This window comes from Saccopteryx leptura, chromosome 1 (genome assembly GCF_036850995.1).
Source record: "Saccopteryx leptura isolate mSacLep1 chromosome 1, mSacLep1_pri_phased_curated, whole genome shotgun sequence".
In the NCBI taxonomy this organism is placed as follows: domain Eukaryota; kingdom Metazoa; phylum Chordata; class Mammalia; order Chiroptera; family Emballonuridae; genus Saccopteryx; species Saccopteryx leptura.
In genome coordinates, this window is record NC_089503.1 from 209,426,180 (window position 1) to 209,440,748 (window position 14,569).

The following is a 14,569-nucleotide window of genomic DNA, read 5'->3' on the forward strand; positions in this document are numbered from 1 at the left end:
TCTATCAATATTTGACATCTGTATAATAAACCATTGGTTGATATTTGACAGTTATTTATGATTTTTCAAGTGAAGCACAGTTGTTGACTTGAATTTTGATTTATAATTTGAAATAATCTTCCCAGAAGAATATTAAATATTGTGCTTGACACATTAGCTGAAGTTGAGTCATCTATTACTGAAATATACCAATGTGAAAATATTAGGTGCTTTTTTCTATCAACCTGAAATATTTCTGACAGTGAATCTTAAATAGATCACGAATGCTCACACGTCTGCTGCACGATGAAGATTGAGTTGATGATTAAAAGGCCCTTTCAGCTTTCAGAGTCATATTGAATTTTACGGATTGTAGGCTCCTTGAGCTGTGGGAATTCTACTCCCTGTTTAGGTTCAGGACAGCTAAAGTTCAAAGGTTAAGTGATTGTTAATAACCTCCAGTATAAAATTTATATTAAATGGTATTTGCCTTTTATTAACAACAAAAATTCAATATGTTAGGGAAATAGGCAGAAAACATTTCCAGCCTTGGGAATGGCATTGTGCCCAATACTTCCAAGTGAATTAGTATTCTAGCTCTTGAAGAAGCCAGGGAAGTGTGATCCATCAGAATGCTTGAATATGGTGCAGCTAGATTGTTGAAACTTTTTTGAATAGAATTCCCAGAACAGGTTAATGCCATTTAGACAACTAATTTTCTGTTCTGTTAATAATGAAGGTCAAAGAAGAGTTCTAATAAAATTTAGATAGTGGAACTTTAATAAATAGTCTTCATCCAGTTTAACAAAGGTTTATATAAAAAGTAAGCACAGTATAATATGTTCTATCAGGCTGATTGAAAATGTGCAAATGAACAAAACTCAAATTACACAAATGGGAATCTATTCGTCTTGCAGTAATTTATTTTCACTTCCTGGCCTCCAAATTAATAGTAACTAAAAAATATCTGAAAAGAAGGCCTGATTATTACATTTCTCCTTTTCCAGACTATGTAAACTAATAAATCATAATTAACAGTAGGGACACTTTAAATAGTATCCATCCACCATTATTTCTATAAAATATAATTACAGCTACAATTTAGACCCCTAAATACATATATAGTTTTTTTCTTCAGAAACACATTTGTTTAAATAGTAAATACTTATAAGACAGGAGGATTGTGGCAGGGGTGATTATGGTACTTATCTGTTCTTTTTCACTTTGTTGTTTTTTTTAATTGATTTTAGACAGAGGAAAAGGAGGAGGGGAAGAGAGAGAGAAGCACTGATTTGTTGTTCCACTTATTCATGCATCCATTGGTTGATTCTTTTATGTGCCCTGATCGGGGCTCAAACCACAACCTTGGTGTGTCCAGACAATGCTCTAACCATGTGAGCTACCCAACCCCAACCGGGACCACACTGGTTTATTTTTCAACTTGGTACACATTCTCTTTTCAATGCAGTGCATTATTTCTCCTTTACTTATCCAGAATGCCATTTAGTTAATCAGAAGAAGCATTTTATTGTCATTTTGTCACTAACTTAAAGAATTGATACGTATTTCTAAAGAGAACAAGTTGCTATATTCCCATTTTAAAAAATTAAGGTACATGCCACTGAGGTACACATTAGATAATAAGTTCCAATGTTAGTGAATACTTCCTTAACCATGCTAGTTATATTTCACTCATTACTGCAAATAATATGAATGGCCTTTAGCATACTGGCCCAAAAAAAGGCTTTAGAATTTAAATGAACTGAGACAACTGTAGTATTAAAAGTCTACTTTTAACTTCAAGTAAAAATAATGAGAAAAAGTGTGATTTTTCAACTTCAGATTGCCATTAAAAAGGTCAATTCGGCATACATACTTGTTATCTTTAGTCTAATGTGATGTATTTGAGAGGGAACTTATGATTTGGTAAAGGTCACTAGAGTCAGAACTGCCAAATCACAATCTTATTCAGCTGATTCTAAAAGTTACCAACCTGTCTATATACTAAGGCAAGTTTGCTGGATATCCTTGTTAAATGATTACCTTAAAAATCAATGTTTCTTGAAAATGTTTGTTTTTGAAAATGAATTTTAAATAAAACTTTGCATTTTTATTAAAATTTAAATTTTAAAAATATTTCTGCCAGCTGAGACTCTATTTTGAATTTGAACTGCTTTATCCGTATATTGGAATATAACCAGAAGATGTCAAGTGGGCAGAAGCAAATGTATGCAAGGGCCACAGTACTTCTCAATATTTTATAAAAATTCCCTTAAAAAAAAAACCATGAACTTAAACAAAAAGCTGAACATTTCTGCCTACGGTCACACTGCAGTGAGGCAATTGGAACCAGCTGTTGGACTCCGCAGTCCTGGAAGCCTGTGACTGCCTTCCACCGCTCTGACTTTGTGCAGGCCTTCCTAAAAGAAACTGAAGAACGGGCCAGCCTGACTGCCTCCCACATCCTCCTCCAGAGAAGCTTTAATTCGGACCAGACGGGAGGGGTACCGCTTCTCCATCGCCGCTCGTCTGTAACCTACATGCCGAGGAAATAATGACTTTTGTTGTCCTGATTTAGTGACTTACAAACTTGAACCATTCTCTTTGCTTCTTTTTTCTATCTCTTTTTATGGAAAAGTACCACAGCACACACACCAATACTAACATACCTAGCATCTCACTCCCCTTATCTTTGTTGAAAATATTTTCTGGTGTAATATATGATAAGGTAAAAGTAGTACACATTAAACCAAACAATTGTTTTTATGTAAGTGGGGGAGGCATGATAGAATTGTGATATTTCAGATTCATATTCTTTCTGAATTCTGTCTAGCATTATTAGTATTTAGTTATGATGAGAAAAATATAATAGTTCTGGAGAAGTTTTTGGGAAGATGATGGCAACATCTTTTCTCTCTCTCTCTCTCTCTCTCTCTCTCTCTCTCTCCCTCTCTCTCTCTCTCTCTTTTAATCTCACTGAATATACCCACTGTCAAAGACAGAATAAGAGTGTCTCTCCCTCAAAGATTTGTGTTCTGATCCCCAGGACCTGTGAATATGTTATTTTATATGTCAAATAGGGTTTTGCAGATATGATTAAACTACAGGTGCTGAGATAGGATATCATCCTGCATTATCCAGTGGGACCAAGTAATCACAGAGGAAAGAATCAGGAGTATCCAAGTTGGAGTAAAATATGCGAAGAGGCTGCCCGACTTGTTTTGAAGATGGAGAGAGAAGCCTGAACCAGAGAATGTGGAGAGCCTCTGGCAGCTGGAAGAAGCAAGGAAATGAATTCTCCCCTAAGGCTCCCAGAAGGAATACAACCCTGCGGACCCCTTGGTTTTCACCCAGCGAAAATAATTCTGGACTTCGTACATCCAGAACTTGAAGATAATAAATTCGTGTTATTTGAAGCCACTGAGTTTGTTGTAATTTGTTAGAGCACCAACAGGGAATGAATACACCCATATATGGGAGACAAACCCATTACAAAGCAAAGTAAAAATCACCTGGGCAACATTTACAACAAAATTAGATGACAAGGAATTCAAATAAGCACCATAATCTTAAATGAGTGGGAACAAGACCTACATAACATCAGCACCTCTGTGAAATAAAAAAAAAAAAAAAAAGGAAGCCACACGTGGTCATGTCCCATGTATCTGAAAACAGAACATCAGCTTAGAAAAAAGCCCGTGGGGCTGAAACTAGCATGGGGCCAGAGGGCCCTTTGACAGCAAGTGAATGCAAGGGGCTGATGGGAGGAATGACTGAAGAGCCTGGAACTATTGGGTCTCTGTGAGCCTTTAAAAACGAACCTATCAGGATTCCTTTTGAAGGAAGGGGAAAGGCAGTGAATAAAATCAAAACTGAACAAAACACATATATCTGAAGTGAAGTAAAAACAGGGTTTTTACTAGTGTTGAAAGGGAATAGAGCCAGAAAATCACAGAAAACAAGCTACTATATATTTTCATATCACTACCTTGAAAGTGTGTGTGTGGTAAGGGGAGAAAATAATAAGAGTTTGCCAATGTAATGTGCCGCGGACCAGCGCGGCTCCAAATAACGGTGCAGAATTGAGGAAACACACTTGTCAAAACAAAACCAATGGGACTGGGAGGACTCTTCAAACTGCCTGGCAGTATCTGAGTGCCTCACAGCCCCAGTTTGCTTTATTATATAGACCTATGCAAATCAAGGACCCTGATACAAAGTTGCACATCAAAGGCTAAGACAGGAACTCTCCCAAGGCAAAAACAGGATACATTAGTGAAATTTACAAACATCTGAAACAAAGAGTCAGAGGAAGGGCATGTATATTACTTCCTGCAACCCAAGGAAGGAAGTGGAGTGGGTGCAAACATTCAGCATCAAAGCCAAATATGGAGATGGAGGGGGGAGAACTTAGCCCCCTGCCAAGCCTCGAATCTATAATGGCTTTTTGCCATTAACGGTCCACAACAGTAATGACAGAAAGGGTCCCTGAGTGAAACACTACAACAGGTGGATCACTAAAACCATAATTCAAGTGAACTTCCCCGAAACAAAAGATGTCGATGGAGCTCTCTGTGCCAGCACCGACACATTCTCATATAATGATTGGTCTTTCAGAGAAAGGAAAAATAATCCTTCTTCACACATCAAACAACTTCATAATTTTTATTTAGACTTTGGACACTAAATATGTTATGCCAGAAGAAAATAAGAAACGTATTAATAAAGACTAAGGGAAGAAAATGAAAGCCAAGGATTTTATATCCAACAAAACTGACTTTCAAGCATAGAAGACACAGGAAGACTATTGTCATGCAAGATGGGGAACGTTGTACCTTGAGGACCTTCTCAGAAAGTCACTAGAGAGTACTCTTCAGGTTACCAGAATGACTAGAGAGACTTTAACACAGGAACTGGGCCGAGATCTACAGAAAACTAAATGGACATTAAGAAGAAGTGAGCACAGTATGATGGTATGCAGTGCTAACCACTGTGTGTTCTGATAACATTGGTAAAGCACAACTATTTAGAAAATGAGGGAAGAAAAGAGAAAGTATATGCAAAAATTGTCATGTTTTCATAATCACATTAATGGAAGTATGATTATTAATCATTGTGCTACTAATGTGTGTAATTTGGAGACTGAACAACCAAACATTTGTGTACACTATTGAGAACCAGGATACTTGGTTTAGAAGGAAAGACACAAATGTCTTTGGGAAGAGAGATGATAAAGGCTCCCTAGTTTTTTAAATAAAATTTATTGGGGTGATGCTGGTTAATAAAATTATATAGATTTTAAGTGTACATTTCTGTGATACATGATGTACATATTGCATTGGGTGCCCATCACCCAAAGTCAGATCATCTTCCATCACCATGTATTTGGCCCCTTTTACCTTTTACGACCCCCCACCTTCCCTTCCCTCTGGTAACCATTATACTGTTATCTGTGTCTATGAGTTTTTGTTTGTTTCTCTTGTTTGTTCATTTGTTACTTTCAGTTTTATATCTCACATATGAGTGAAATCATAAAGTTCTTAAGTTCTTTTGACAGACTTTTTTCTCTTAGCAAGGTATTTTCAAGATCAACCCATGTTGTCACAAATGACAGTATTTCACCTTTTTATGGCTGATAGTGTTCCATTGTGTGTGTGTGTGTGTGTGTGTGTGTGTGTTCTGCTCACAAAAATTAGGGGATATTTCAAAATGAATATGAAACTATAAAATATCTCCTAATTTTTGTGAGCAGCACATACACCACATTGTATCCAGTCATCTATTCAATAATACTTATGTTGTTTCCATGTTTTGGCCATTGTGAATAATACTGCAATAAACATAGGGGTGCATACATCTTTATAAATAAATGTTTTCAATTTTTTGAGTGGATACCCAGAAGAAGTGTTGCTGGATCATATGGTAACTCAATTATTAATTTTTGAGGAGCTGCCATACTGATTTCCATAACAGCTGTACCAGTTTATATTCCACCAGCAGTGAATGAGGTTCCTTTTTCTCCTCAGCCTCTCTAATACTTGTTATTACCTGTCTTGTTGATAATGCCAATTTGAACAGGTGTGAGGCAATATCTCATTAGAGTTTTGATTTGCATTTCCCAAATAGCTAGTAAAACTGAGCATCCTTTCATATGTCTGTTGGCCATTTGTATGTCTTCTTGGGAGAAGTATCTATTCAGGTTCTCTGTCCATTTTTTAATTGGATTATTTGTTTGGTTGTTGTTGAATTATATGATTCCTTATATATTTTGGATATTAACCCCTTGTTGGAGCTGCTGTTTGCAAATATCTTCTCCCATTCAGGTGGTTGCATTTTTGTTTTGTTAGATGTTCCCTTTGCTGTACAGAAGCTTTTTAGTTTGATATAGTCCCGTGTTTTTATTTTTGTCTCTACTTCTCTTGCCTTTGGGATCAAATTCATAAAATCTTCTCTAAGACCAAGTTCCATAAGTTTAGTACCCATGCTTTCTTCTATGTAATTTATTGCTTCAGATTTTATATTTATGTCTTTAATACATTTTGAATTAAGTTTTGTGGGGACAAACAGTAGTCTAATTTCTTTCTTTAGCATATAGCTTTCTAATTTTCCCAGTAGCATTTATTGAAGATGCTTTCTTTTTTCCATTGTATATTTTTGGCTCCTTTGTCAGAAATTATTTGCCCAAATATATGTGGTTTTATTTCTGGACTCTCAATTCTGTTCAAATGGTCTGTGTGTCTGTTTTTCTACCAATACCATGCTGTTTAGATTACCATCACTTTGTAGTGTGATTTGAACTCAGGTAGTATGATAGCTCCAGCTTCATTCTCTTCCCTAGTTTTGATTTTGAATTGGAAATATTAATATAATCTAATGAGATACTTTGTCTTTGCATACATATACATAAATGTTTTCTTGCTTGGTCCACTGAAAAAAACCTAGAAACAATGACCAATGTAGTAATGACAAATGTCTCTAGCATCAACTTCATATGTCTTGAAACAACATTTCTCACTAAATTAAAAGTTTCCTGGAAAATAGGCTAATTCCAGGTTCAGACAAGGTATGTTCAAATTGAGCCATGTCTTAACATCCCAGATAGCAAAGACTTATTAGGTTTAGGCCAGATGGACTTAGGAGTCAAATTCAAGAGGCTAAAAATGAGACAATTTGAGTTTTAATGATGATAATAATTGCAAAGGATATAAACTCATCAGATGTGTATAAATTCATGGGTTCATATTTTTAGTTAAAAAAGAACAGGTCACTTTTAGAGGGTAATAGGAACTTACTCATAAAATGAAAAAAAAAATTTTACTGCTATTCCCATATGAACTGTGCATGGGAATTACTAAATAATTAATTGATGGTGAGATGTGCCTCTTTATAATAGTATTCCCCAGTAATCAATAACAATAGAAGTACCAGAATGAGAATACCATCATTTTTTATTTCCTGTCAATGAATTAATAGTTATAGGCACTGGCATCAGTGGATACTAGCATCACAAACCAAGAGACAACCAGATAGTATATGCTTTCTATAGATCTTGCAAAACATTGTGAATAATCATGCCAAAGGTATCTAAAACTCTGGATCCAGGTGGCATTGACAGGGAGTACAGAGAAAAGGGCCATATCGAACTAGACCATGAACATGAGATAGAGTCCAGCTTCTTCAATAGATAAATTATGAGGAAAGGAAAGGTTGGAGATATTACTTGAAACTAAGAAATATTGCTTAAAATCTTATAAACTAAAAGGCATTCTTAAATGTAACTAATACAAAGTTAATTCCTATTAAATATCTGAAACTGTGATAAGTATTTAGAGTTTTTTCTCTTTAATCTTTAAAACAAACAGTCCTATGAGTGAAGCATTTTTTAGAATTTTTTTTACCACTTTATAGAGAACAAAATTGGCATATATTATGTTTAAACATTTGTTCAAGTTAAAAATCTAAGATTCCACACCAATCTACACCAATTAGAATAAAAGCCTACAAGTTCAATACTATAGTATATTTAGTACTGTATTATATATTATATAATTATAGTGAATTATTTTCTTTAAAGAATTGGAAATAGTAGATAGATTTAGATTTAAACAAAATACTACAATATAGCATAATTATTAAAAATCACTTCACTCAATGTAAAACACCTTGTATTCCATAAATATGTCAGAGTTAAGGACGGGAATCACTTCTGCAAGAGCAACGTAATACTTTGCTGTGATCATTTGATTCACTTATGAGATAGGTAATATAAAACTTTAAGAACAACTAGGGCTTTGTTAGATGGCTGGATGTAGGTAGGAGTAAGGGAGTTCCAGGCAGCATACACAGCACGTACCAGGCACAGAAGCAGATTTTGCTGTGGATAGACACTCATTTGGAGGAACAGGAACAAAGGCTGTTTCAGCAAGGGTTCTGTAATATATAAGAATGAAGTCATACTGTATACCTTGTAGTTCAGGAAGGATGTCAATGTTTCTCAATCAAGAATAGCATAATCAGAATTGTATTGTAGTAAATTAACTATGGATACTCTGTGCAGGAAAGGAGCCCTTAACTGGCTCCATAGATACTAAGAAGATCCACAGGTTCTGAAGACTTGTGAAAATGTTTGTGAAACTTTGAGTTGAATGTTTGTACATCCTTCCTCGGAGAAGTTCCTTAGCCTTTAGCTGATGAGCTGATGATTAGAGCATTTCATAAAGAATCATGGTGTTAGAAGAAGTTATGGATGCCACTTAGGAAATTTATTAGCTTTTCCTAGGGCTGCACTAACAAAGGTAACCACAAACAGAGTGTCTTACAAGTATAGAAATTTATTCTCTCACATTTCTAGAGGCAAAAAGTTTGAAATCAAGGTATCAATAGGACAATGAAGACTCCTTCTTGCCTCTTCCAGCTTCTATAGGCCCCTGGTGTTCCTTGGCTTACACAAGATAACTCTGAACTTTGCCTCTGTCTTTATAGGATTCTTTTCTGTGAGTGTGTCTGTGTTCTCTTCACTTCTTATATGGACACCTGCCACTGATTTTCGGGGCCCACCCTACATCCAGCATGAGTTCATCTTGAGATCCTTAGCAAACAATATCTGCAGATTCTATTTCCCAATAAAGTTACATCCTGAGGTTCAAGGTGACATGAATTGGGGGACAGGGTTTCACTATTCAATCAACTACAAGAAACTGTTATTTTAGTCAAGGAGAGTTACAAGTGGAAAAATAAAAGGGGGAGGGTTTAGAATACAAAGTTTGTGTGTATGACTGGGTTTAATGATTAAGGGAGAGAAAGAATTGAAGGTGAATCCCAGGTTTCTACGATAGGAAACGGAGAGATGGTTGTAGACTGAGATAAGGAATAAATGATGTAGCTTTGAAAGCAGATCTGTAAGGTATGTTTGGTTTGGACATCATGAATTGGATATGGTTTCTGGGAGGAAATATTTCAGGAACAATGGGAAATAAAAGTCTCAGCCTGAGTTGAAAGAGAAGGTTTGTTAGAAGGACAAAACTGAAGAAGTAAAGAGGGAATTCAGAGAGTGGCATTTTTATGTGACTGTCATTGAAAAGGAAGCAGCTCTGGACACTGAACTGTTTCACTGAAGAGTTGAGGAAGAAACCCAAACCATAAGGGAATCACCATTCAGTGGGAAGAGAGGAAGGCATGACAGAACCTGTTGACAAACTTTCCAGAATCATTAGAGGAAAGAGAGCAGAGATAGGCAGAGGAGACTGCCCAGTCCAGTGAGGAGTTTGCTTCTCTGAGATGAAAGAAATCAGGTTTAGGGATTAAAGGAAGGAAACCAGTGGAAAAGAAAGTGAGGAAAACTAGAAAGGGAGGAATGTAATGGGCAAGTTGTGAAAAGATAGAAAAAACTGGAATCTTGAGCTTCTGGGGAAGTTTAAGCCACAGTTCAAACCTCCTTGGTGGACACAGAAGGTGGTAAGTTGGCCATTTACAAAAACGTTTAGAGACAGAGGCAGGAAATAAAATGAGGTCACCCTGAGTGTCTTTACTTATCTGGGGCAAAGTGGATGCTACTTGTTGAAGGTGAGGTTTATTGAGGGTGTGGGGAATGTGCTGACAGCTCAGAAGAGCCACCGAGTAACTGAAACAAGAGGAGTGTTGTTGAGCCCCTCATTACACTTAGGGTGGTGGGAGCACTGGGCATGTCCCAGAAAGTTGAAATTTCTCACTGTAATTCTGGAAAGGCACCGAAAGACTTAGAGAGTATGGACCACTGAGTTGGTAAAAGTCTTTGCCTTCAGTGTCTGCCTACAAATACCAAAGAGAAGTCAAGTTTGTATTATAGTTCATTATTTTGTAAAAGGCCGCTGGAAATGTATTCAGGATATTGGCTTCCATGCAGCCTACAGATTGTATTTATGTCCTGCTGACATCAAGCAATTTATGAAGCTAAATAGAAAGATCAATCTTGGGAACAGGGTTATCATATTTTCTTGTAGCTCTCACCTAAGTAAAGTGAAACGTATTAACTCATTAACTCAGCTTATCATACACCAGGCCCTGAAGTGAACTCCAAAAACTTGCCAATTACTTTGGAGACTCAAACAATCTCTTAGAGCAGCACTTGGTCCTCAATTTAATCTGTAACAAAAGGAGCTAGTGGAATTCATCATTGCCACTTTTCAGAGTAAACTACTCTGTCAGAGAACTGGTTGGTGATGAAGAGAATGGGCCCCCAAGCAAGGAGCTTGGGTCTGACTTTGCTCCTTTTTACTTCTGTGATCTTATTGTGTAAGTTTCCTCACCTTTCTGCGCCTCAGTTTTGACACATGTAAAATGAAGATAAGAACAGAAACCAGTTCATTCCTTGTTATAAATATTAAATAAGTAAATATTTATAAACACATAAGTAGTACCTAGAAGATAGTATTATCACTTTAAACAAACCCATTAACTATAAAAATTTAAAGATGACTCAGGATTCATAGAATAAGTTTACAACATGCACACATATATGCACACTCACTTCCACATCCACACACTCTATTGTTTTTCTTACTGTTGGACAGTTAAAGATGAAAAATAATGTTTTAAGGTCTGTAGGATATAGTTTAATCTTATAAAACAAGATGAATTAGTTTAGCAAATTATTCTTTGGTAATAGATAGGTATGTGCTGGGACTTACATAGGAATACATTCTTATGTCTTCTCTTGTTCCCATGAACATTTAGTAAATTGATTATTATGTTATAATATATTAGGATCACAGCTTGTGTTGTTCAAATCCTTTCAATTCTTTCTAAATAGGTTACATATCTTACTTTAATGTATAAAATGACTTGATATGATATATGCATATATATTGATATTTATTATATATTATATATTATAAAATATCATAAACCTGGTAAGTCATTTATGAAAGTGTAGATATTACAGTGAAATATGCTGAGAATGCACAATGTATAAATTATAGTTACATATACAAACATAGAGAATTCCATGTGTATTTGCATTGTGTGCTGAAAGTCTGTATGCAATCTTAACAATTGTCCAGCCTTTTTTATTGGCTTCATGAAACTTTGCATTGTTTTCAAAATGAGCATTTCTTACCTAGCAACCAACTTGCATGATTTTCCCACTGTATTTTCAACAGTGTACAATAGTCTACCATCAGCAAAGTACAGATTCACAAATATATTGAGATTACTGGGATGATTAATTTTATAGATAGGTCATTACTGAACATGTTTGTCCTATGTGCATTTATTTCTCCTTTTGCAGCCTCATAACTTTAGGGACTCAGATTTAAAATCTTGGTAGTTTATCATAGAGTTCCTATGACTCCCTGAACTGAAAGCTGACATCAAGAAATGCAACATTATACAGGAATGTGTACCCATTAAAGGTACATCAGTAGCACAACATTTTTTTTTATTTTTTTAATGTAGAAATTAAATTTAGTGGAGTGACATTGATCAACAAAGGTACATATTCTGTTCACAAAAATTAGGGGATACTTTATTGCTTCATATTCATTTTGAAATATCCCCTAATTTTTGTGAGCATAGGTTTCAGGTGAACATCTCCATAGTATTTGAACTGTTGATTATGTTGTATGCCTCCCATCGCCATATTTTTGTCCCCCCTTTACATTTTAACATTTAAAATTCCTAATTCTAAAGACACCCAAATTTTACCAACTTGATATGATGCAGCCCCCATGTGAGTTACTTGTATATACTATCTCATAGCACTCTGTAACTGGTTTGGTTGGTACTCTGTCAAACTTAGGAGATACTCTAAACTAAATTTTCCACAGTTCCTAATAGGAAATACTCATATCTGGTACCACATAGACTGTTGAGTCACTCTTTAGTCTGCTTAGACCAGTGGTCCCCAACGTTTTTTGGGCCACGGACCGGTTTAATGTCAGAAAATATTTTCATGGATCGGCCTTTAGGGTGAGACAGATAAATGTATCACGTGACCAAGACAAGTGTCAAGAGTGAGTCTTAGACAGATGTAACGAGGGAATCTGGTCACTTTTTAAAAATAAAACATTGTTCAGACTTAAATATAAATAAAACAGAAATAATGTAAGTTATTTATTCTTTCTCTGCGGACTGGTACCAAATGGCCCACGGACCGGTACTGGTCCATGGCCCAGGGGTTGGGGACCACTGACCTAGACACGTTCCCCATATATATTTAGAATATAACTCAAATTCCACACCACCCCTCACAGTTCATATTAATCTCTCCCTCTCTTGAGTTTTCACAGAAATACCCTAACCCCAGTAGTTTGCAGTATTTTTTTTTTCAAATATCTATATACTGACATATGGTCTTGTTTGGAAGTACCACATATTTGTGATTTGTTTCCCAGTTGGGTTATGAGCCCTTTGGCAAGCGCCATGTTTCTCTTGGATGGGTATAGCACTTTCTTTAGTGATTTGCATATAACATGAAACAACAAACACTGAGAGAATCAAAATTAATGCAACTTACGCATATCAAATGCAGCATCTGTGGCTCATATTTCTTTTCTGTCTTCTGCATTATCCAGAATAGCTGAGAGGCTATCGTACCTTTTCCAAACTATGTACACGATGGCTGTTATCTAACTGATAGCCCCGTAGAAAATCTGTCAGGACATTCAGCGGGCTTTAGGCAGTGTGGCAGAGCGCAGACAAAGTGAATTGCTGATTTTAGAACCAGGCTGAAGTTCTCCTCGGTGATACACAGATGCTTTGCATGTACAAGGGAAGGTGTGCATGTATGATGTATGATGGGGAAGGAGCTCTGGCATGCAGAAGAATAAACACAGAGTATAAAGTCTGTTTGGAGTTTCATTCTTAGCCCTATCTTTACATGTGATTTCAACAAGTTTTTTAAAAACTTTCCTGAGTCTCATTCTTTATTTAAAATAATAAAACTTGGTCCACAGGGTTTTGCTTTAAATAATGAATGGGACAACAATGACGAAGGCGCTTTTAGCCACATGAAGTTAGGATTTTTAGAATTATTTTGATATGAAAACATGTTACTTCAACACAACTCCTATTCCAGTTCTTAAGATATTAGATCACTATCTTACCTCAATAAGATGGAATTGCATTTTTGAAAAGGAGCTGAGAATAAGAAGTACCTAAAAACCATCTTGTATTTTTAGAATATTTTCTTCATGACAATCTGTAATTCAACTAGAATTTGTCAGGTACCTACTTTGCACAAGGCACATTGCTATCTGTAAAATAACAACAAGCCCTCAAGGCATGAAATTCCAAGAGTCATCCTTTTATGTGGCTATGCATACATTTTTATTCATTTTTAAGTCAACACTTGAAATGAAACTGAAGGCATTGTAAAACATTTATTATACTCCTCCATCTCCCACAAGTCTAAGAAAAGTTTGATAAATTATTAAGGAAATCAGATTCTAACCTATTTTCTATTGTTATTCATTCGTGTATTACTTTGTGCATGCATCCTACAAATATTTACTGAATAATTACTTTTTGCCTGGCATGGGATAGATTCTAGGTATATGGTTATAAACTACACACATGTGGACCCTCTCTTTATGGAGTGTATAGCTTAGTGAGGAAACAATGTAGGTAAATAATTTAACACATATAAAATGCAATCTGTGACACATGAAAAAGGACTACAAAGAGGACAAAATTTGAAGTCAGCAACAGAGGACCTACTTTAAAAGGAAGGAATAAGAGTCTTCTGCAGTGAAGTGACTTCTAGCTTGAGTCCTGGAGGAACAGAAGTTAGTGTTCTGAAGAGCAGAGGAAGATCCTCTACAAAGCCTTGAAGGCAGGAATTGTCCTCATGCATTTGAAGACAAGTCAAGACACTTTTGTGGCTGGAGCAGGGATAGAGACAGAGGTGGGGACAAAAGATGACAGTGGATAGGCAGTCAGGATCGAGGTCAAGGTGAGCCATGGTGAGAAGTCTAGATTTTATGTGAAGTGCAGAAGCTAGTGAAGATCTTAAACAAAGGACAAATGAACTAACTTAATGCCTTTAAAATTGTTTTTTTTTTTTTTAAAAACTCAGTATTGAGTAATATGAAAGCAGGGAGCTAATATATGAAGT